This window comes from Triturus cristatus, chromosome 7 (genome assembly GCF_964204655.1).
Source record: "Triturus cristatus chromosome 7, aTriCri1.1, whole genome shotgun sequence".
Classification (NCBI taxonomy): Eukaryota; Metazoa; Chordata; class Amphibia; order Caudata; family Salamandridae; genus Triturus; species Triturus cristatus.
In genome coordinates this window covers 17186919-17211227 of record NC_140590.1, presented here as the reverse complement: position 1 = coordinate 17211227, position 24309 = coordinate 17186919, and the positions used below count along the sequence as shown (strand labels likewise).

The 24309-nt window shown below is 51.9% G+C and overlaps 1 protein-coding gene across 2 annotated transcripts in view; it reads left to right on the top strand.

The window, feature by feature from the left end:
• LOC146808697 (von Willebrand factor A domain-containing protein 7-like) overlaps nt 1-24309 on the top strand; it is a 459434-nt gene that overhangs the window by 260302 nt on the left and 174823 nt on the right. The window contains exon 1 of one of the 2 annotated variants that reach the window (XM_085615509.1): nt 23535-23626. The exons of the other annotated variant lie outside the window; for it this stretch is intronic. The gene's annotated coding sequence lies outside the window, so the exon portion shown is untranslated. Of the gene's footprint in view, nt 1-23534; nt 23627-24309 lie in introns of those variants that run through there. 2 annotated transcript variants of the gene reach the window in all.

Below are 24309 nucleotides of genomic sequence, written 5' to 3'. Positions count from 1 at the left end.
TGTACATGCCTCTATCGTACTTACTGTGTGTCTGGCTCTTAGATATCGTGAAAAGTTCACTGTCTGAGGTACTTTGCAAATTACCATATCTAAGGTACCGTCGGCCTATCTCTGTTTTAAAAAGCTGTCTTTGAAGCTCTGTGTCGCAGCTCCTATGGGAGGTAATGGTACTCCCTTGTCTCAGGCAGTGCGACGCGTCCCCTGTCTGAGGGACACAGCTCCACTGACCTCTTCATCTGAGCAGCCAAGGACAGGTCACCAGGCTGCAGGGCAACAACTATGCTGGCTGTAATCAAAAGCCACAATGTGAGAAACGCTTGTCTAGCAATCTGCCTTTTCTGAGTGGTCGCCCTGTATTTTTTGCCTTTTGCTGTACCCTATGTTTGTTGCTGGTTGTAGAACTCTGTGCACTTTACCCTGGCTGACCAGTGGTAAAGTGCCTGTGCTCCCCCTTTGAACATTGTCGAATTGGCAAATTCCTAATTGGTGTATTTTATTTACGTGTAAGTCCCTAGTATATGGCACAAAATATACACGGGGTCAGTAAGTTAAATGTCATGTCACTAGTGGACTGCAGCACCCATTGTGCAAACATAACCTCAGGCGTAATATTTCCGCCTGACTGTAGCAGTGCGAAAACTGCAATATTATTTTATGATCATTGTTAGAGATGGGATCTCTGGTTGGCTGAGGCTTGCGCCAAAGCCAGGCAGAAACCACCACTCTAGTCAGGGCTGGGGAGTTACACGCCAAAGATGACCCCTGCTCACCCCCTTGATAGCTTGGCACGAGCAGTCAGGCTTATCCCGGAGGCAATGTGTAAAGCGTTTGCGAGCGCACCCAGCAACAACACCCAAGGCCCACCACAAAAGAAACTCCACACAAGGTATTATATAAAAATAGCCTTTGTATTATACCAAAACACATTAGATAATATTCACACAATTTACACTGTGCAACTGGCACTGGGCAGAATTTTACAGGGGACTATTTACACGGGACAGGGCCACATGGACCACTGTCAGAATCAGCACAAATCACCAAGTGTACATGTAGAACATAACACAAATTATCACTGTAGAGCACAACCAGTAACTACTGGCGCAATAATGACCTCAGCGTCATCACACTAGCATCAGGTATAAAACCTATCCTGCATCCATCACAGGGGCATAAAGACATTTATGCAATTTCTCATTGGTCTAACGCATTAGACCTAACCACCTACGTATAACCACACTAGGGGCGTATATCGCACAGGGAAGTACAATCTCCCTAACACCATAAGCATGAACACAGGGTGCGCAAAACATACTACACAGTACGTTTCCTAGCACCAAAATCACATTAGAGTCCAGGTTGCGCCAGAACCTAAACGTAGCAGCTGCCCACTACTTGCTGGGCAGCTGGGGCAAGAACAGGGCCTAAACGCTGCAGCTGGCACTAAGTGCTGCGCAGCTGTGGAAGGCAAATAGATGGCATGGGCTCTCGGTGGCCCTTGAAATACTGCCAAAACGTTGGAGCCACCTAGGCTCTAAAACAACATGTCCCCCTGGAGCACACTGGCTCCTGAAATCATCCTGCCAACGCTGGAGCCCCCTTGGGCTCTGTAAACATACACGTGCCCTTCGTTGGAGCCACGCAGGCTCAGAAAGTAAATAAGGTGCCCAGACCATAAACCATGGGCCCCTCGGGGCAAGGGTAATCACGTATGACCACACGCTGGAGCCACCTGGCTCTATAATAACTACTGCGGGGTGTTGGAGCCGTCTGGCTCTGAGGAGCAATCTGACCATCACTGGGGCCACGCGGGCTCTTACCCCCAAAGGATGCCCCGCTGTCGGAGCGGCCCGCAACTGCGAGCCCGCTCACTAAATGGGCACCGTGGGCCTATCTCTGGCCTCCCCCACAGGAAACTGGAGGCCCTTTTAACAAGTGCTGCCACGAGGAAGCGGTCCGCTGCACGATCGGGGCCGCTCTGACCGGGTACCTCTATCCGGCGTCCTCCCTCGCTCCAGGCAGCTCTACTCACCCGGCTGCTCTCCAGAGGTGGCGGGGGATGCTGTCTCTTCTCGCGGTCTGCCGGGGCTCTCCCTCGCTCACGGGAGCCTCAGCGGTTTTCATCGAGGCAGCGGGCGGGGCTCTCTCTTCCTCTCGAGAGCCTCGCTGGCCGCGGCTGCATTTTCCTGGGGAACGGGGCTTCCCTTCACCTCTGGGAGCCCCGCACCGCTATCTGTCACCTATGCGGCGTGGAACGCTACCCTCCAGCGGGGGGAAGCGGAAGTCGAACACCCCAGGTCCCGCCCGCAGTCAGGCGGCACGGACCTGGCTTCCTGATTTCCGCGAGGGCCGCGGCGGTGAACTTTGCGATGTCATAAAAATGAGGGGAGGGCTCCCTCGCAAGTAAGAACATAAAGCATGGTGGGCTCCTGCTAAATCAAAGCCAAACATACACGGAATAAGCGGGGTGGGCACCCGCAAAGCACCATGATGCGGGGGAATCCCTACGTCGGGATTCCCTCAGAAGATCGCAGCCCAGCGCTGCAAAGTCACGGCACAGGCTCCCTCCTGAATCAAAGGGGGCCAATTAAGATAAAGCGCTCCCAGGCGCTAGAAGACAGCAAAGGCCCTGGGGCCAGGGAAATAAAGCAAATCGCCCTAAAAGTCCTGGAGGCATCAAGGGGGCAATGCAGGGCCCAGGGGCCAGCACACAGGGCCCTCCAGCAGGGAGGCAACCCCCATGGCGGTCCCTCCTGGGCCCCACCAGCAGCAAGCCCCCTCCTGTCAGGATCCAAAAGCAGAACATTTTGTAAGGGGACACAGCCCCTTTTAATACACATAATCCTTTGTTCTCAAAGGTGCAGGGAAGGGGCGAACCAGATACAACTGGTTCCTGAGCACTTTGTTTTGCTCAGCCCCTCTCCCTATTCACAGAATAGGCCAGGGTCATCCGTCGCACCACAGGGGGCGGAGCCAGCATTGTGTGGGGAAAGCCCAGCCCTATGAAGGTCTCAGGTATACTCCTCCCACCCATCTAGCTGCTGATCTCCCCATTCACCACTGGGTGACTCCTCCTGACTCTCGGGATTCCCTAGCCCGTCACATGACCTCAGCCAGCCAATCGCCAGACAAGGCACTCATTTCACACTGCACCCAGAAATGCCCACACTTATAGAAGTGGCACTTCCACACTAGGTACATTGACACCGCACACATCATCGCGCAGCATTCAATCACACGAGTCCGCACATACCAAACTCGAGCCTGCACACCCCACGCATCAGGAACTACCAGGGAGACATACATTCCCCATGCATTCCTATGGGAGGGCAGGCCTATCTCACCACATGCACTCAGAGTGCGCACACACTTTACTCTGGGACACAGGGAAAGTGCGCAGAAACCAAAAATCACTGTGGATCTAATTTGCTGAGAGGATCTATGGACATTTCTCACGCTGCACTGGCGCAGACGTCACTGGTGCAAATAAACTGTTTACGTTAATGCTCTTTCTATAGATCTCCATGTTAGTTTTGTAAATAATAAGCGCCACTGTTATCCAATTTAACACAAATCAATAAATATATATATATATATATCAGAAGGATGAGTGTTGCACTGGTCTTCGTATTTGTGAATCAGGTCACCCTACGTGTCAGCAGCGAGCATAAAAAGCGCTAACCCATCTTACTTAATACTACACAGAAGCAAATATTTCAGAGGGGGACAGCTAAGGGAGAGAGGGGTTGTACTCTTAAGGAAGGAAGAGGGGGGAGATAAAGAGAGACTGGGGGACTAGATTGCTCGTCAGTTTGGCAGAGGGCTAAATAACCTTTCACCCCTAAGCTGTCACATCGTGGTCAACAGTTAAATGCCAAGTGTACTAGAAATCAACACCACTGCACATGTATAGACACGTCAATAAGAACCATAGAGGTGATGATTTTACTTCTAACTGAGCGCATTAGCAATAGGGGGTATGGGGAGGCGGAAAGGCTCGGACAGCGGATTGCGGGCGGGGGGAGGGCGTTTCCCTTGTGCGAGCAAGCAGCAACGCGTGATATTTGCTGACACAGGGCGCCACTGCTCGCTCCCGCAAGGGAATCGCCAAACGTGCACGCGTTGCCATTGAAAGCAATGCAACGCGTGCACGTTTTGGGGCCAAAAGCGAATCGATTTCAAAAAGTATCATCCTATGCAGCGCATGCGCGCTACGTAGGCGAGACCTAAAAGGAAGTGCTCAAAGAGTCCCAAAATCTTTTTTTTTCTTTAGAATGTTCAAGAAGTTGATATTGAAGCCTTTCCTTGAGAACCTTATCCCATGTAAAATCCAGTCCTTCAAACATCAATTAAAGTTGGAGCCATGAAATTGTGTTTCCATCCAAAGTTTCCTTTTAATGAATCATTCAGTAATATTCCAACATCTGTCCGGCCAATGAGTTTTGTCCCCAAAATGGGACTTCATCAGGGTTTTATTCAGTTCATCTGATGAAACATCATCATACAAGAGTGCTTCGTGTGGAAGGGATCTTGCGTCTGTCTTTGCAATATGCACATGACCCACTAAGGAATAGGAAACTTGACCATAGCTTGATATGTACATTTGACTATGATTCATTGGTTGAACTGAATAAAATGCTCATGAAGTTCTATTTTGGGGATGAAACGCATTAGTTGGGCTGATGTTGGAATATTACTGAATGATCCAATAAAAGAAAACTTTGAATGGAAACACAATGTCATGGCTCCTACTTTAATGGATGTTCGAAGGACTGTTTTTTACATCAGATAAGGTTCTCAAGAAAACACTTCAATATCAACTTCTTGAACATTCTACAAATATAATTGGACTCCTTTTTGTACAGGATTTGTTTATTAGAGCAGTAAGCTCCTATAGAGGTTGAGTGCTGTACTTGTTGACTATGTGCAATAACACCTGTGCAGATGTTCTTCTGCCAATACTGCTCTTTTTAGTAGTTTCTGTTAATTCAGTATTTGTGGTGCAAAATTTCATTAATTTAATCCACACAAGATTAGGATATCTGGCCACATTGTTATTTCTTTTGTGCTTGCTCTTAAGATTCATGAAGCTTTTAGATGCCACCTGACACAAAATAAATGACATATTGTTAAAATTCATTTCTTCCGGGGACGTGGCCAATCAGTCCGACATGGTGGATGCGCTGTAACATCGCTCCCGTAGCCCGCGGTTAATCCTCCATAAACCCTGCCATCATACTGCAGCTGTCTCCCGACCGAACGTCTGAGAGACACGGTGAGGCGGTGGGAGACCCGTAACATCAGTTTTGAGTGCCTAATCCCACCGTGGAACTGCTATATTTGCTGGTGTGGCTGGGCCTGCGTCTCGGCCCAGGTGTGCCTTGCCTACAGAGGGACAGGCCAGCGGCTGTGGGCGGACGAGAGCCTCGCTTGCCAGACGTCGCCCTAGATACAGAAGAGGCAGCATTTCGCCCTGGTGCCCCGCCATAGCCTGTCTGCCGAGTGGGCAGACCGTTGGCATCTGGGGACGGCTTACTCCGCCGTTTTGTAGGCCACCGGTTGGGCCTCCTGCTCCGTTGCTGCCCCGGGGTCCCCGCAGTGAGTGTGTGTGACATCGGCAGTTAGCTCGAACCGCGATGACGTAGACTCTTCCCTCGTCTCGGGGATATATATCCAGCTTCCCGGATTTGGCCTGGGCAGCGGGGTGTGCCGTGTCGTGGTGGGGCCTCTACTCCCCTTCCTCGAGCCTGCAGCGAGATCTGGTAGGTGTGGCCTGCCAATTTCCTAACCCACCCGCCTTGACGCTGAGCACCTAGAGGCCTGGGGGCCACAACGGAGGCCACGGAGTACCCACCAGCGGTGAGCGGTTCTTCCGGTCGTTGGTGGCTGCTTAGGCTGCGCCCCCCTGGGGGGGCCTGTTCCGGTGGTGGCCCCTGTGTGAAGCCTGTATACGATTGGGGCTTGCTTCCCTCCAGCGATGTTCCGTTGAGTGATCCGGGCCCCTACTCACCCCATATTGTTGTTTCCCTGTGCAACGAGGTTGATGTGCCTCTCAGATCAGTGCGCCGGCCTGGGAGTGCCCATTCTGCGTGGTGTGTGGCCATCCTTGGATCAGACAACGCCATTGCCCTGCTCCTCACAGTGCACCTGGCGGACTCCCTCGCCCACTCTGATGTCGGCGACACCGGCTTGGCTGCTGCTGCACCGTGGGGACTGGAGATGCACGCTAGGAGGGGTGAGGGGCCACCACCTACAGAGGCTGCCAGGCCAGGTACTGGTGAGGCTTGTGGGTGTTGGGCCCTCGCCCGGTCGCCTCTCCCGGCCGTCCAGTGGTGTATCCCTGTGATTGGGGCTGTGATCCGGTAACCTACTGGTCTATCACCTACTCTGGACCTCTATTCTGAATCATCTCCCCTCAGCTTGGATCATAATGGCTAAAGACAACCCTACTGGTGATACGTCAAAACAATCCACCATGGACAAGTACATTGGAACAGGGCCGCAGACTGGCACGTGCGAGTCTAAACGCCACACGTTGACCCAAGGGTTGGGATTGGTTGATACCGGGCGAAAATTACACCCTGCGGCATATGACTACACATATTTCTCAACTATACACAATTCCTTCTCCCGCCTCGACTATATATTCATATCTGTCCTTCATGCTCACAGAATTCAGACAGCAGAGATCTTGCCCAGAGGCCTGTCTGATCACTCTCCAACTACACTGGTAGTTCATCTGGGCCCTGATTGTTCCCCGCCCCGCTGGCGCCTAATGACATGGTTACTACAGGACGACTCCTATCATTAACAGATGTATACAGCCCTCACTGATTACTTCTCACATAATGTCCACACCGTGGACTCCCCGGTAACCCTTTGGGAGGCCATGAAACCTACACAGCGGGGAGTAGACATTGCATTCTGCACTGCGTTGCGTGGACAGCGCCGCAATAAATTGGTTCATACGGAAGGGCAAATCCTAGACCTGGGACGCCGGAGCAGAGAGGCCGATGGCGCGGCAGCTCACCGCAAACTATCCGCACTCCAACAACTTTACACCAGCGATCTCATAGACAAAGCCAAACTGTATTTATTGGCTTGCCACACGTAGCCGCATTTATCAGTGGGGTGACAAAACTAGGGCCCTTTTGCACCGCCTGTGCCAACAGACGCTATGACCTGTGACCCTCCCCGAACTCTGGGGTCTGCAGTGAGAGGTGCTTCAGACCCCTCTTGCATTGCTACCAGCTTTGCTGATTATTACACGGACTTATAAGCCCCATGGGAGATCCTCCCTGGGGCCACCATCGACTGATTTTTGGCTGATATGCCCCCACAGTCTCTACCAGATTCTGTGCGTGACGACCTAGATGCTCCGATCACCACAGGAGGAGGTCCAGAGTGCCCTTGCAGATATGCGCTTGGGTAAAGCACCGGGCCCAAACGGGTTTCCGTGTGAGTTCTACAAGAAATACTCATCCCAAAGATCAGCGCATTATTTGGCGGCCCTTCATGCTGCTGTGGAAGATGGCTGCCCCCTGACTGACTGGTGCCATGCCAATTCAGTGGTCTTCCCCAAGCCGGGCCGACCCCCAGAGGTGCACGTCTCATATAGACCGATCTCTTTACTCAATGTAAAGGTCAAACTCCTGGCCAAAATCATTACTAATTGCATTGTCCTGTTCATTACCACACTGGTCCATCCCGATCGGGCCGGTTTTGTGCCCAACCGTGCCACCCGACACAATATTCGTTGCGCACACAGCCGCGATTACCTCTGTAGACCGGCTGAATGAACCAGCTGTGCTCCGCCTTGCCGACATGGATAAGGTTTTTGTTTCCCTTAGCTGGACCTACCTTTTTGCACTCTTAGACCGCCTGAATATTGGCCCCAGACGTCTTAAATACATTCGCCTCGTATACACAGACATCACTGCCTCAGTACGGATCGTCGACTCCATCTCGGGGCCGTTCCACATCAAAAGAGGCACTAGGCAGGGATGCCCTCTAACTCCCTATTTGTTCTCACTTACCATGGAGCCACTTGCGGCATGGGTGTGAATCGACACCCAGATATTTGGTTTCGAGTGGTCACGCGAGGTATCCGATCATATAGCGCTATATGCTGACGATGTGTTGTTATTTTTTACACACCCAAATAGATCTGGACCAAGCCTGCTTCGTATAATGGAAATCTTTGGCAAAACTCTGGTCTCTATATGAATGCTCGCAAGTCATACTTGTGGCCTTTGTGCGGGAGCGATCAGCTTGGGACTTGGGCACATCAGGTGATGGTAGTGCCGGATGCTTTTAAATACCTTGGGGTCTTTCTGTCATCATCTCAACCTGGCTCCTGGACTAAAAATGTGGCCCCTCTGCTGCCTCAGTTTATACAACAGGTGAGCTCCTGGTCACATCTGCCCCTGACGTTGTACCATACATGGTTTCGGCAATTAAACTCAGTTATCAGTCACTTCCTCTGGGGGGGCGCCATGCGGGTCGCCCTCCGAACGTGCTTTTAGTCCACATATTGTGGGGGGTCTGTGTGGGGCGACCACAGATATTCAAACGTACCATGCGGCGTCTCATCTTCTCATCTTAAATGACTGGTGGTATGGTGATCAAGGCGACCCTGCCTGTGTGCCTCAGCGTTGGTTGATGGAATCTCTGCACATGATTCTACACTCTAACATGACACTCAACCAGCTGCCGCCTGCAGCATGGACCGTCTTTGTGATCAGGCGGCAAGCTCTGCGCAGGATCAGGTGGTGGGGTAGGCTCACAAAGGAGACTCGCCTCTGGTGCAATGGCCTCCTACCGCAATTGCTCGAACTTCCAGGGTTTGCGGGCTGGGACACCATTGGACTCTCAACGGTTGGAGATGTTCTCCAAGGCCGGACCCTTGAGTCCTTCGAACAACTGCAATCTGACTTCCAAATGCCCAGATCCCAATTTTAAAAATATCTTCAATTCCGTCACGCATTCTCTCCTTACCTCGCGTGACAAGACACTATCCCCAATTTCAACCCCATCGAAGCCAAAGTGTTTCTGGATGAGATTGGTGCACACAAAATCACAGCACTATACCGCTCCTTGGTCACTAATAGTCACACCACACTTCACAAAACCAGAGAAGCTTGGCAGGAAGACCTGGGTTCTCTTGATGAGGGCAACTGGATGGAGGCTCTTGAATCCCTGCGCGGTGCGGCCATCGCGGCACGCCTGCGACTTATAAAATACAAATACCTCCACAGGGTTTACTTTACCCGCTACAGACTTTGGTGCACTGGGATGATTGCGTCTCCCTTGTGCCTGTGCTGCAGACTGGCAGAGGGTACTTTCCTCCACACGACATGGGACTGCACCACACTATTGCGGTTTTGGCGTGGGGTGCTGGCCTACCTCTCCGAGGTTTTGGGGTGGGATGTTCCGCAGTCTCCGTGCCTATCTATGCTTCACATTACCGATGAGATCGGAGGCAATAGATACAAAAGACACTTGCTATTCCTGGGGCTTACCTTAGCTAAGCGCGACATTAACATGGCTTGGAAGGCGACTTCCCCGCCCTCAGTTGGGGCATGGAAGCGAGGCCTTGATGTCTCCATGGGGCTGGAAATTCCAATTTTTAAGGCAAGGGATGCCCTCAGAAACACCCGAAAATATGGAGGTGATGGGCCGACTATCGAGGTTTATATCTTGAAGCTATCCCCCCGGCGCTCTGCACCGATGATTTGCCTTGACGTACCAAGGTTGGGAATGCACACTGTGACTAATTGTACATATGCTAGCTTACCACGATTGGAGTCATTATCCTATATTGTTTACATGTTATGTTATGTTATGTAATGTTATTAAATCATTTATTGAGCGCACCAACACTGATTAGTTTCTTGGCGCTAAAATTGAGAGTAACACAATCGAAGGTAGAAAAGATGGATTAAAAAGCTTGTCTAAAAAGCCAGGTCTTCAGTGCTTTCCGGAAAGGTAAGAGATCTTGGCAGGACCGGATTTCCAGGGGAAAGGTGTTCCATAGGCAGGGGGCCAATGTGGCAAATCTACGTCCACCAGAACATTTAAGTTTAAAGGGAGGGGTCTGGAGAAGGCCTAGGTGGAGTGAACGAAGGTTACGGGAGGGAACGTATCTGGTGATTAATTGATTAATGAATTTAGGGCTTTTGCCGTGTAGTGACTTAAAGATCATACAACCTGCTTTGAAGGAACAACGTTGTATGACCGGAAGCCAATGCAGCTTGATGAGGAGAGGAGTCGCCGCCTGCCATCTTGGTTGCTTCAGGATCATCCTAGCAGCATAGTTCTGCACCATCTGGAGACGCTTGAGTAAATAGTTTGGGAGGCCCAAGTAGATGGCATTCGCGTAATCCAGATGGGACAGAACAGTGGCGATCACAACCTGGGTAATAGCTTCTGGCGTTAATAGTCGCCTGACCTTCCTGATTTTTTTTGCTGGTAAAAGCATTTGGAGACCACTTGTCCCACTTGTGCTTTTAGTGAAAGGTCACTGTCCACAATGACTCCAAGCGTTTTAGCCGATGGTGATGGTTGCGGAGCTTGACCCAGATCTGAAGGCCAATAGTGAGGACCCCAGTACTTAGCACTGTCCCCAGTCAGTACCAGTTCGGTTTTACCTGGATTTAGTTTCAGCTGATTTTGATCCATCCAGGATTTAATAAACCTCATGGTTGACTGGAAATGACTCATAGATTTTTCGGAATTATCAATGGTGAAGAGTAGCTGCAGGTCATCTACATAATTAAAAACTCTCACCTGTTTGTCCCTCAAGGTTTGTATAAGGGGGAGTATGTATATGTTAAAAAGATGGGGTGACAGGGAGGAACCCTGTGGCACTCCACATGGGATGGACTGTTTAACACCGATCAAATCCCCCAGACGCACCGCTTGGGAGCGATCCTCCAAGAAGGACCTCAACCAGCAGGCCGCCACGCCCTGTATGCCGGCCTGTCCGACACGGTCGACCAGGATGTTGTGGTCGACCGTGTCGAACGCAGCCGACAGGTCCAAAAGCACCAGGGCCTGGGGAGAATGTCTATCTGCGCAGTCTCGAAGTGTGTCCAAAACTGCAGTGACCACTGCCTCCGTAGAGTGTGCAGGCCGGAATCCAGCCTGATGAGGGTCAAAGCAGGAGGACTCCTCCAAAAAATTAGAGAGAGTTTTCGCCACGCGTGCCTCTAGAATTTTTGCCAAGTAAGGCAATAAGGAGATGGGCCTGTAGTTTGCCTTACATCCAGGATCCGCCCCGGGTTTTTTTAATAGAGGTATGACCGTGGCTTCTTTGAAAGCGGACGGGACTATGCCCGACAAGAGGGAGTCATTTAGAAGGGCAAGAACAGGGGTTGGATAGGTGGAAAAGCATTCTTTCAAGATACGAGGGGGACAGATATCCAGTGGGGAGCCAGATTTGACTCTCATCATTAATTCCAAGAGCTGGCCATGAGTTATGGGTTGAAAATTGGTAAGGGTGGCAGAGCCAGCCTTTATTGCCATGCCGGTCGTGATTGGGGTCTTTGATTGGGGAATGCTAGTTTTTATGTCAGTGATTTTGTCACTAAAGTAAGAATTCAGTGAGTTACACAGACACTGAGTGGGGATTACTTTAGGACGGACATTCTCCAAGTTGGTCAGTTCATTAAAGACAGAGAATATATCTTTAGATTTGTTTGATGAGTCTAGAATACGAGAAGAGAAATACTCCACCTTTGCTGCAGAGATGGCATTCATATATTCCTTCCTCGCCCTAGTATATTTAATTTTTCCCTCAATGTCATAATCACGGCGCCACAAGCGCTCAAGATGACGGAGAGTCAGCTTCCTGCTTTTCAAGTCGGCGGAAAACCATCTATTGGCATCCGTGCGCCGTGCAAGTTTAATTCTTTTGTACGGGGCATGGAGATTGCTGGCCGCTAGTAGCCAGTCGGTTAGAGAAGAAACTGACAGATTTATGTCATTGTCCAAGGAGGGGACATCATTAGCTAATGACTGTAAGAAAGTAGTCTTATCCACAGCGTTCCAATTCCTGGCTAATCTGCCGGCCATTGGCATAGTGGTTCTGATGTGAGTAACACAAATCTTAAATTTAAGGATAAGATGGTCTGACCATAGACAAGGCAAGGTTAGCGGGGAGGTCACGCAAGTGGTATTAGACCACACCTGATCCAATATGTGTCCTTTATCGTGAGTGGGGGAGAGCACCATTTGCTTGAAGTTGAGATTAGACAGAAGGTCAGTCAGTTCCGCCGATTGAGAGCCCTCCGATGGATGTTTGTACCAGTAATTGAAATCACCTACTAACATAACCCTGGCGTGATCCAAAGCTAGGTTAGCAACTTGCTCACTAAAGGCCATGGGAAACAATGACACATGCTATAGTCATGTGAGGAGTGGCAATCTTTAGTACAAGATTATCTGTGTTGGCGAGTGTCAGACAGGTAAGAGTAGTGACATCCAGGCTAGAGTGGATAATCGCCGCAACTCCACCTCCTCCTTTCACGCTGGCGCGGTCTGCCGGGATAATATAGTAGTCAGGTGGTAGAGCTGCTATGATATCGGGTGCGGAGGTAGGAGATAGCCACGTTTCTGCCAGCAGAAGGATGTCCGGTTCCTCCGTGTCGAGTAACAGGAAGATGTCCATCTGATGCTTGACAAGGGAACGGGTGTTGAGGTAAAGGATAGCGAGCGCATTGGGGGGTGGATTGGATGGACCCAAACATGCTGCACGAGTGGAAAGGTGACAGCCTTGGCTCGGGATACCGTGCTCACAGAGCTGGTGGAGTGTATCCTTTGATAGGAGTAAATGATCATGGTTCTTATTGCACTCCAAAAGGTCGGCCCTGGAGTAATGGAAAGATTGGGTATTATGAGGTGCCCCTAGTCCCGGTCGGTCGCGAACGGGCGCAGACGGGCTTTTCTTTGGCGCGCCTTCGGCGCGCAATCGTCGCGCCCGCTGCGCTTGTCCGCTGCGCTTCCGAGGAAAGCACATGATTTATAGAGGAATGGACTGACGGTCAGTGGGCGTGGCCTCTGAAGGGGGCGTGGCCTGCGGGCTGAGCGAGGCGCTGGGAAGCGTTCCACGCCTAGTTACAGGACAGCGCTGAGTCCGCTTTACAAGCGTGAGAAGTGAGGGTAAGTGAGTTTTAAAACAGCAGAGATAATAGCAACAACAAGTTTTAAAATAAGCTGCCTCCCGGCTTTCCGCCTCAGGAGTGTGTCACGACAAATGGGAGCGCTCGCAATCAGCGTCCCCTTTATAGTGACGGTCGGTGGGCGTGGCCTCTGAAGGGGGCGTGGCCTGCGGGCTGAGCGAGGCGCTGGGAAGCGTTCCACGCCTAGTTACAGGACAGCGCTGAGTCCGCTTTACAAGTGTGAGAAGTGAGGGTAAGTGAGTTTTAAAACAGCAGAGATAATAGCAACATCAATTTTTAAAATAAGCTGCCTCCCGGCTTTCCGCCTCAGGAGTGTGTCACGACAAATGGGAGCGCTCGCAATCAGCGTCCCTTTTATAGTGACGGTCGGTGGGCGTGGCCTCTGAAGGGGGCGTGGCCTGCGGGCTGAGCGAGGCGCTGGGAAGCGTTCCACGCCTAGTTACAGGACAGCGCTGAGTCCGCTTTACAAGCGTGAGAAGTGAGGGTAAGTGAGTTTTAAAACAGCAGAAATAATAGCAACAACAATGGACGAGGTGACACTGCTGTTCTTTCTTTATAATGTTTATTTTCTTGTTATTCAGCCCTCTATATCCTCAGTTTTTCGACAAACCTATGATAAAAAGTTGACATCTTTACCACTGTCATATCATGTATATGATGTGTTGCCCGGTATCCTCCTGGGCTTATTTTGCCTGACAACAATTAAATCTGTTGTGAAAAAAAAAATCCTTTCTTCCAAAGGCCGACTTACGCCCCACAAAAGAATAACAAGTGTGCCTCAGTTTCAGGCTCTTGTTTGCATGCTGGACAGAGGTCATTAGTAGGGTGGGTTTTAGCCCATTGTATGCAGATCTTTTTGATTGGCAGGATTTCATACCTAAATTTTACATACAGCTGCTTATATCTCTGGCAGGTGATATTATATAACGGCTAATAAAAAAGTGTGCCTATGCGATCCAAGAATCTGTCTGTAATGGACCATTCTTGCTTTTCCACACCTCATGTTCCTAGTACAAGTGATGCGATATTTTTTAAGTGGATTTTGTTATCCCTACCGCCTCAGTAGCACGAATGCGCTTCCATCGCTTTGCGAGACATGCAGTATATACTGTAGTGTAGATGCTTCGTGGAAGCTCCGCCCACTCTCTGCCCATTGGCTTTTGTCTTAACCCCTTCAGCGCGGCACAGATTACCGTGCTGTGCTGAAGGGTTCGTGCGCGGGCGGGGCCATGACGGAGCCGTTCCGTCATCCGCACAGCGCAACCGATGCGCATGACGGAACCGCTCCGTCATGCGCATCGAAAGAGTTAAATGCTGCCTTCCAATTGGTTTGAGGCATGTTAGTCCCTCCTCATTCATCATTTGGATCCTTCCACGGCTATTGGTCCCTTTACACCTAACACTATTTTCTTCCCTGTCTCCCCACCCCACCTTCCCCTCCCTCAGTCTGTGACTTCTCACCCTCCCCCACCCCCCCCCACTCCCGTTTGTGTGTTCTTGCCTGCCGGCACTTCCGTTTTCATCTTTATTATTGCCACCTTGAAATATGCGTGTTCAAGATGCGTGCTGTACAAAAACATCTCGTGTTTAATTAACTAGATTTCAATGTTACTCTAAATATAATAAGACTCTAGGCAACATTCGGGGTATGCATGGCAACGGACGCCTCTTTGTTCACAAATGACATTGTTGTCGGGCGGGATAAGCGGCAGTGTTTTAACTAATGCTTAAAACGAGCACTTTTAATAACTTCCTCTCAATTCAGTGCTATAATCTTGTGTACTGAGGTGACGCGCTAAAGAAATGCACTTTTTTTAATTCTGAAGAGACATTATCGCACATTTACATCATGTTTACTGTATGATTAACATGCCGATCATTTTCACGGCTCGCCCACTGGGTTGTATTCGCTTGGCTCGTCTCCGGCTGGCTCGACCTGTTAATTAATATATTGGCTCGTGCACCTCTAACAAAGAGAGATGAATGTATACATGACAGTGAGCCTGGTGGATGGTAGAGAAATAGACTGGTGCAGACAAACAGACAAATTCAGTCTCCATTGCCTCATGTCAGAATCATCCCTTTCAATAACCTGGAAATCTGCCGGCAACTCCTGCATGCCCCAACCCCATCCCCCTCACCTATTCTTAGCAGAAGCAGCAGATTCTGAGCTGTGCCCTGCTGGTGCAGAGGAGCGCGGCAGAGTCTTTAGAAGCGCTGGGATCCCTAGCCTCTCCGGGCAGGCACCTAAGCCTTCTGGGTGCCTTCACACTCAGGATAAATGAATACATTTTGTTCTGTGCTTTAGTCGCCCCTCTGTGAGCACTGTCTGGTAGATGAAGCTCTGTGTTAATAAACACATTCAGAGAGGTGGTTGTGTACAAACAAACAACAGCCACAATATCGTACATTTTGAACGTATAGTTAAATACCTGCTCATCGAGTACCTCATTGGCTGATCATTCCATGGCACTACCAAAATGACATTTGGACACATTTGATCAACTGTAAAACACTCCCTTCTATGGGTCATTTAACAACTCGGGCTTTGGGGTTAGGTAACCTACTTCGGATGCTGTGTAAAAGAGTAAATACAAAAATTAATGCAATGAAACTAAGCAACCAGTACTGTCTAAAACACTGTGAAAACTGACACGCATTCTGGCATTTTGTTTAGTTAATGTCGATTTTCTCATAGATGCGAGTAAAGTACTCTTAATAACTTAATGAAATCTGCACACTTTTAACTAATAGCACCGGGCGACCTTTGACAACTAGGCAATGAATAAATTTCCATGTACCCCCGAAGCCCCCCTGCCCCCCGCCCCTTGGCATACGTCATTGCCTCCCAGTGTTTGGGGGATAACCAAGACGCAGGAGAGTGAGTCAAATAGTCTAGAAAATGAAAGAGAAGCCAGGATTCGGATTCACATGCTCTGATCCCGATCGCGCTGGTTAGTCTGTAAGCACTACTTTTACTAATGAGTTTCGCATTAGTAAAGCACCATGGTGTGCATGTGTGGCAATACTTCACCCATGAGGGACGTGCCAAGCAAGTGTTGATACAATCCACACTTTGCATCTTTTTCAATATGTTTATTACGAAGTGCAGAACCTTTCCAAGGGATTTTGCACACTACTTACATTCACTCCAAAAATAAAACGTATTGGTAAAAAACATTGCCATTTACAATGACAATAGCTCTAACTCACAAATGCGAGGCCTATTTGCATTGCAAATGCTTGTTTTTTCAGTCATGGCCAGCTTGTTGGTTTTCTCATGTCCCCACAACTCTTGTTCATAAAGTGCTGTACTTAGAGCCTTGATCCCATGGATTTCCATGGCTGTAGGAATAGTACGAATGTGAGTTCTTTTGTACATTCCCAAAATAGCGGACGACTGATGTCTACGTTTTAAAACACTCTTGCCGTTCTGGGATAGCCAGTCCGTGTTACTGGTCAGTCTTACAACCAAGTATCCAAAGTCAGTACCCGCTCTAGCCTTTTTCCCTTGGCCATTAGGCAACCCTTTTAGGATTTGTAGGGGTTAAGCAACATGCACTTTGTTTTGGCCGCATTCAGGTCCATCCCATGCTGCTTACACAAGTCCATAAAACCATTGATGGGGCCTGGAGGTCTGCGGAGCTTTGGACACCAGGAGTGTCTCATCTGCATAAAGCAACACAGGGACTTCCAACCATCCCATTTTTGGGCATCGTTACCCAGGATATCCAGGTGGGTGACCACATCATTAATAAACAGACTACAATGGATTGGAGCAAGGGTACACCCCTTCCTTACTCCCTTTGCGACTGTTATTTGATTTGTCAAATCGCCTAAACTACCCCGTCTCACCTGGCCATCATTGTTCTTATGATGTCTTATCAAAATGGAAAGAATGTTCTCAGGGACTCCCATTCGGGCCAGCACGCTCCACAATGTGGGGCTGGGAATCAGGTCAAAAGCTGACCCAGGGTCCACATATGTACGTGGAGATGACCCGTATCTGGCTGAACTGATTTCCAGCGTTTATTACGAATGTTTTTGACAACTAGCATTTGAGGTAGCTCAGCGGTAAAGGAGCCTGCTACACGATCGGTGTGGAATCTGTATGGCACAGGCTTGAATCTTGGTCAGACAGCTCAGAGTTCTCATGCACATGCTGCAGAGGCCGGCGCATTGGTGTGTCTGCTGCAACAATCAGTGCGTAACCTGCAGGTCACAGTTTGTATCATGGGCAGACAACACAGGGGGCCTCGTTTATGAAAAGTGTTGCATCGCATCTCTGCTTAAAAACAGCCATGCGGCACTTTTCATTGCGCCCTCCTTGCGACACCTTTGATGCGCCGTATTTACAGTACAGCACTTCAAGTCGCAAGGATTGACTAGACAGATCAGGAATCCTGACGTATTTGATGGCGCAGAAATGACACATTCCTGGAGTGTGTCGCAAAACAGATGCAACTCCACCAATGTGTCATTACACATAGGCAAGCCCCATGTAAAAGGACGTGCGTCAGTCTTACACCTGCTGGGAAGCAGGCGTAAGAATTTGACACAGTGAACTCCTAGAAGTGGCGACGTGAAATCTCATAGATTGCACTGCGCCACTTCTACCAGCCTTCTTTACATAGGAACGCCCACCCTGCACACATTATCCCTGACGCAGGTATAATGCAGCACAGGGGTTTACAAAGTGACGCATATGTCTAGATGCGTCACTTTGTAAATATGCTGCAGTGTGATGCATTTTTTTACGCCACCGCAGTGACACTAAAAGTGACACAACGGCGGCGTAAGACCTTCATAAATAAGGCACAGGGATTTCCATTGAAATCTTGTAGAGGTCTACCTGCATTCGCCAGATCTGAGTCCAGGTTTTATAGGTCAGGGAGGTTAATCCACCTGCTGCAGAGGCTTGTGCATAACCTGAATGTCACATATGAGATACCTGGTCAGATAGCTCAGCCGTGGCATAGCTAGCCCTATGGGCACCCGTGGCGGCCGCAGTGAAGAGCGGGGGGGGGTGCTGGTGGGTATTTTCTCCGTTTGGTGCCGCCTCGTTGCAAACACATTGAGGAGCGGGGGAAGTGGGGCAGATGCCACCCTTCGACGGCAAGTGATAGTGGGGGGAGGCTCATGCCGCCCGCGGACCGCACCCCCATGACTCCCCCCCAGCTACATCACTGTAGGTCAGAGGGGGGATGAATACTCCGCAGACATCTGGGTAGAATCTGCAAGCCAGAGGATTAAATGAGAAACCCATTGGTTTAATGTACACCTGAGCGCAAACCTTAAATCCTATATTTTAACAGGAAGGTAAGTGGTGTAATACATCTTTTGCACAGATCTGTGTGTGATGTGCAAGTGACATTTTACACTCTTCAGACGTCCTGCTGCTCGTAGTTGTGAATTCCGATCAGTCAGATCGCTGGGTTAATGCAAGAGCTGCAGCGATCTTTGGGCGTCCTGAGGGCCGCGGGTTTTGATTAGGCCTGGGCGAAATCCGCAGAGTTTTGTGTAGTGACAAAAAAACTGTGCCGCAATTCGCAGAGTTCCGCTAGCGGTGGAGCACATTAGTGCTGATTTTTAGCGCTGGGTGTTTGTCTTATGCTCTAAAATCAGCACGAACTGCGCCATGCGCAGCGCAAGAGGGCGCTGCTTCTTTCTGCAGCTCGAGTAGGTTTTCTACTCGAGCAGCAGCTCGCTCAACACGAACGGATGGTTTCTCAACGCGAGCGGTCACGACCATACGGGACCGCCAATGTTGAGAAATCTCACTGGGAAGTTGTCTGGTGTTGGATTTTCCTCGCTTGCGCGGTCTGTGGAGTGCAGAGAACTTAGCAAACTCCCCAAACGGAGCAGAGTTCACCGGCCAGACCTAGGTTTGCTGCTGCTTTGAACGCTCTGTAGGGTGAGGTCTCAGTTAGAAAGAGCTGTGCGGGGTCTGCCTTCAAAGGACTGAGCTCTGATAAAATATCTCAGTGGCTTCAAGTGCCTGGTACAGAGTGGAAGTGTCCAACCTGGTAAGAGAACCGGGGTTGTCCTTCCTGCAGAGATGTGTGTGTGTGTGTGTGTGCTTGCGTGCGTGCGTGTGTGTGTGTGTGTAACCTACAGGCGCCAGAGCTGCATCCTGAAGAGACACCTCGGAGGGTTATCTGACTGCCAGAGGGCTGTGTACCTTAAAAGTCACAAGTTTGAGTCTTGGCACAGGTTGGGTGAGTTCCTATCCATTCTGAGGAGATGTGAGTGCAGCCTGCAGGCCGCAAGCTCAAACCCAGGTAAACTAGCTCAGTGAGTTAGTGCTGCAGCTGCAGCGATCTGCGAGTACCCAGCAGGCCCCAGGTTGGCATCGTGCCGAGGTTCTATTTAGCGGGTATTTATTTGTTTGTTCCAGCTGATGGTTTGCACCAGAGATCTCTGTACCACCTGCAGGCCCCGGTTTGAATAGCTGGAGGTTGGCACTGGGGGTTGTGTGCTGCGGGCCCTGGTTTGCATAGCTGCAGGTTGGCACTGGGGGTTGTGTGCTGCGGGCCCCGGTTTGAATAGCTGGAGGTTGGCACTGGGGTTGTGTGCTGTGGGCCCCGGTTTGAATAGCTGCAAGTTGGCACTGGGGGTTGTGTGCTGCGGGTCCCGGTTTGCATAGCTGCAGGTTGGCACTGGGGGTTGTGTGCTGCGAGTCCCGGTTTGCATAGCTGCAGGTTGGCACTGGGGGTTGTGTGCTGCGGGCCCCGGTTTGAATAGCTGCAGGTTGGCACTGGGGGTTGTGTGCTGCGGGTCCCGGTTTGCATAGCTGGAGGTTGGCACTGGGGTTGTGTGCTGCGGGCCCCGGTTTGAATAGCTGCAGGTTGGCACTGGGGGTTGTGTGCTGCGGGCCCCGGTTTGAATAGCTGGAGGTTGGCACTGGGGGTTGTGTGCTGCGGGTCCCGGTTTGCATAGCTGCAGGTTGGCACTGGGGGTTGTGTGCTGCGGGCCCCGGTTTGAATAGCTGCAGGTTGGCACTGGGGGTTTGTGCTGCGGGCCCCGGTTTGAATAGCTGGAGGTTGGCACTGGGGTTGTGTGCTGCGGGCCCCGGTTTGAATAGCTGGAGGTTGGCACTGGGGTTATGTGCTGCGTGCCCCGGTTTGCATAGCTGGAGGTTGGCACTGGGGTTGTGTGCTGCGGGTCCCGGTTTGCATAGCTGGAGGTTGGCTCTGGGGGTTGTGTGCTGCGGGCCCCGGTTTGCATAGCTGCAGGTTGGCACTGGGGGTTGTGTGCTGCGGGTCCCGGTTTGCATAGCTGCAGGTTGGCACTGGGGGTTGTGTGCTGCGGGTCCCAGTTTGCATAGCTGCAGGTTGGCACTGGGGGTTGTGTGCTGCGGGTCCTGGTTTGCATAGCTGCAGGTTGGCACTAGGGGTTGTGTGCTGCGGGCCCCGGTTTGAATAGCTGCAGGTTGGCACTGGGGGTTGTGTGCTGCGGGCCCCGGTTTGCATAGCTGCAGGTTGGCACTGGGGGTTCTGTGCTGCGGGCCCCGGTTTGAATAGCTGCAGGTTGGCACTGGGGGTTGTGTGCTGCGGGTCCCGGTTTGCATAGCTGGAGGTTGGCACTGGGGTTGTGTGCTGCGGGCCCCGGTTTGCATAGCTGGAGGTTGGCACTGGGGGTTGTGTGCTGCGGGCCCCGGTTTGAATAGCTGGAGGTTGGCACTGGGGGTTGTGTGCTGCGGGTCCCGGTTTGCATAGCTGCAGGTTGGCACTGGGGGTTCTGTGCTGCGGGCCCCGGTTTGAATAGCTGCAGGTTGGCACTGGGGGTTGTGTGCTGCGGGTCCCGGTTTGAATAGCAGCAGGTTGGCACTGGGGGTTGTGTGCTGCGGGCCCCGGTTTGAATAGCTGCAGGTTGGCACTGGGGGTTGTGTGCTGCGGGTCCCGGTTTGAATAGCTGCAGGTTGGCACTGGGGGTTGTGTGCTGCGGGTCCCGGTTTGCATAGCTGGAGGTTGGCACTGGGGTTGTGTGCTGCGGGCCCCGGTTTGAATAGCTGGAGGTTGGCACTGGGGGTTGTGTGCTGCGGGTCCCGGTTTGAATAGCTGCAGGTTGGCACTGGGGGTTGTGTGCTGCGGGTCCCGGTTTGAATAGCTGCAAGTTGGCACTGGGGGTTGTGTGCTGCAGGTCCCGGTTTACATAGCTGGAGGTTGGCACTGGGGTTGTGTGCTGCGGGCCCCGGTTTGAATAGCTGGAGGTTGGCACTGGGGTTGTGTGCTGCGGGCCCCGGTTTGTATAGCTGGAGGTTGGCACTGGGGGTTGTGTGCTGCGGGTCCCGGCTTGCATAGCTGGAGGTTGGCACTGGGGTTGTGTGCTGCGGGTCCCGGTTTGCATAGCTGCAGGTTGGCACTGGGGGTTGTGTGCTGCGGGTCCCGGTTTGCGTAGCTGCAGGTTGGCACTGGGGGTTGTGTGCTGCGGGCCCCGGTTTGCATAGCTGGAGGTTGGCACTGGGGGTTGTGTGCTGCGGGCCCCGGTTTGCATAGCTGGAGGTTGGCACTGGGGGTTGTGTGCTGCGGGCCCCGGTTTGCATAGCTGGAGGTTGGCACTGGGGGTTGTGTGCTGCGGGTCCCGGTTTGAATAGCTGCAGGTTGGCACTGGGGGTTGTGTGCTGCGGGTCCCGGTTTGCATAGCTGCAGGTTGGCACTGGGGGTTGTGTGCTGCGGGTCCCGGTTTGCATAGCTGCAGGTTGGCACTGGGGGTTGTGTGCTGCGGGCCCCGGTTTGCATAGCTGGAGGTTGGCACTGGGGGTTGTGTGCTGCGGGCCCCGGTTTGCATAGCTGGAGGTTGGCACTGGGGGTTGTGTGCTGCGGGCCCCGGTTTGCATAGCTGGAGGTTGGCACTGGGGGTTGTGTGCTGCGGGTCCCGGTTTGAATAGCTGCAGGTTGGCACTGGGGGTTGTGTGCTGCGGGTCCCAGTTTGCATAGCTGGAGGTTGGCACTGGGGTTGTGTGCTGCGGGCCCCGGTTTGCATAGCTGGAGGTTGGCAGTGGGGGTTGTGTGCTGCGGGCCCCGGTTTGCATAGCTGGAGGTTGGCACTGGGGGTTGTGTGCTGCGGGCCCCGGTTTGAATAGCTGGAGGTTGGCACTGGGGTTGTGTGCTGCGTGCCCCGGTTTGCATAGCTGGAGGTTGGCACTGGGGATTGTGTGCTGCGGGTCCCGGTTTGCATAGCTGGAGGTTGGCACTGGGGTTGTGTGCTGCGGGCCCCGGTTTGAATAGCTGCAGGTTGGCACTGGGGGTTGTGTGCTGCGGGTCCCGGTTTGCATAGCTGCAGGTTGGCATTGGGGGTTGTGTGCTGCGGGTCCCGGTTTGCATAGCTGGAGGTTGGCACTGGGGTTGTGTGCTGCGGGCCCCGTTTTGAATAGCTGCAGGTTGGCACTGGGGGTTGTGTGCTGCGGGTCCCGGTTTGCATAGCTGGAGGTTGGCACTGGAGGTTGTGTGCTGCGGGTCCCGGTTTGCATAGCTGCAGGTTGGCACTGGGGGTTGTGTGCTGCGGGTCCCGGTTTGCATAGCTGGAGGTTGGCACTGGGGGTTGTGTGCTGCGGGTCGCCGGTCACAGGTCTATCATCCTTCCAAGGCTTGGATTCTCTACCGAATAATAAACGCAGTGGATTAAGGGCCAACTGTAGCAGTTAGAAGCGCGCTTCATGCAAAGAGGCACATTAGAAAATAGATCACTTTATGACTGTTCGATAGCAGCTAATTAACGCAGCCCCGGAGTCGGTTTTCGGAAGCGTCGTCGGCCCCGCCCTGAACTTGTCCTGAGCAGGGGCCCCTTGTGTCGATGGATGAGGAGCCCCCCCCCATGCTGTGCCTGCCCTTTTGTGTCTTCTGTGGGGTTTTGTGCGGCTGCGGTTTAACTGCCGGCCGGCCGGCTGCGAGGCTGCCGTTCCCACGGCCCCCTTTCTGGCGTGCATTGTTTGTGGGGCGCATAGAAACCCATAGACACGGAGACAAAAGAGGGGGCCGGGACTGGGGGGCCCTGGAGACGCCCCGAAAAGGCGCAGTCCGGAAATATCAAAGAGAAGAGAGTGAAGGGAGAGGACCGAAAACTGATGGGCGAAGTCAGATTGCCCGCCCCCTCCCCCCCTCCCTTAATCCTCTGGGCGCCCCTCCCCTTAAAATGAAATACGAAATAAAACTGGAAATGCAGACGCGTCCGGGGAAGTGGGGGATCCCGCCGGACGCAGTCTCTTTGTGACAAAGTAAACTATTACAAATTTGCTGTTGTATTTGACCTTGTTGCCAATTACTTTTAGGAGATTTTAAAAAATATGTATACATTGCCTGTCAGACTCCGCTTTTTAGGGTCCGCCCCTCGTGACTCCACCCCCTTTCCTCTGCCAAAGGCTTGATCCTCATTTATGGGTTCCCTGAGATATTTTTATCCAGTTCCACCGTCACTGCAGATACAATACGGGGGCCACGACAGAGGTGAGCGCGCAGCAGGTGCATTAACCCGCGGCCCATTGGAGCAGATACATGGACTCAGGCGCGCAACACCCATTGGACTCACAGGGCTTCAGCCACCCCCGTCGTGTGTGGCAGCCCGGGATGAGACACCTTCCCGGGCAAAAAAGCAGCCGCACCCGAGCACTTCACAGGTCTTTAAAAGACCATTTGCATGTTAATGAGGCCTCGCTGTTGTTTCACCCCTTCTAAGAGCCCCCGCAGCTCCACTCTGCCAATTGCTTAAAGTTCAGCCCCCCCCGAAACTTTTGCTCAGCCCCCCCCGAAATTTGGCTCTAGTTGCGCCTCTGCATGGACTGCAGGCGGTAACCCCCTGAGTTACCTTACCAGGACTGGACGCCCCCGCGGGCAGGTTGCGCATCGGTAGCTGCAGCCAGTGCATTGACTTTGTGAGCTAGCTTGCCAGGCTGCTCGCTGCCGTCGACACATGCACCCTCCGAGCTATTTGGCCAAGTCTGAACGTAGTGAGCGGTTGGATACCACAGACTGAGTTCCCGATTACCAACAAGGCAAAGTAGGCACCGGCCTCTGGGCCCCACTCCTTTTAGGTGCCCCGCGATATTGTTGCCAAAACATAGAAACAATGGATGGACTCAAAGAAACGTAATGTACCCATTAATGTAATGTACCCATTAAAAACTCAGGGG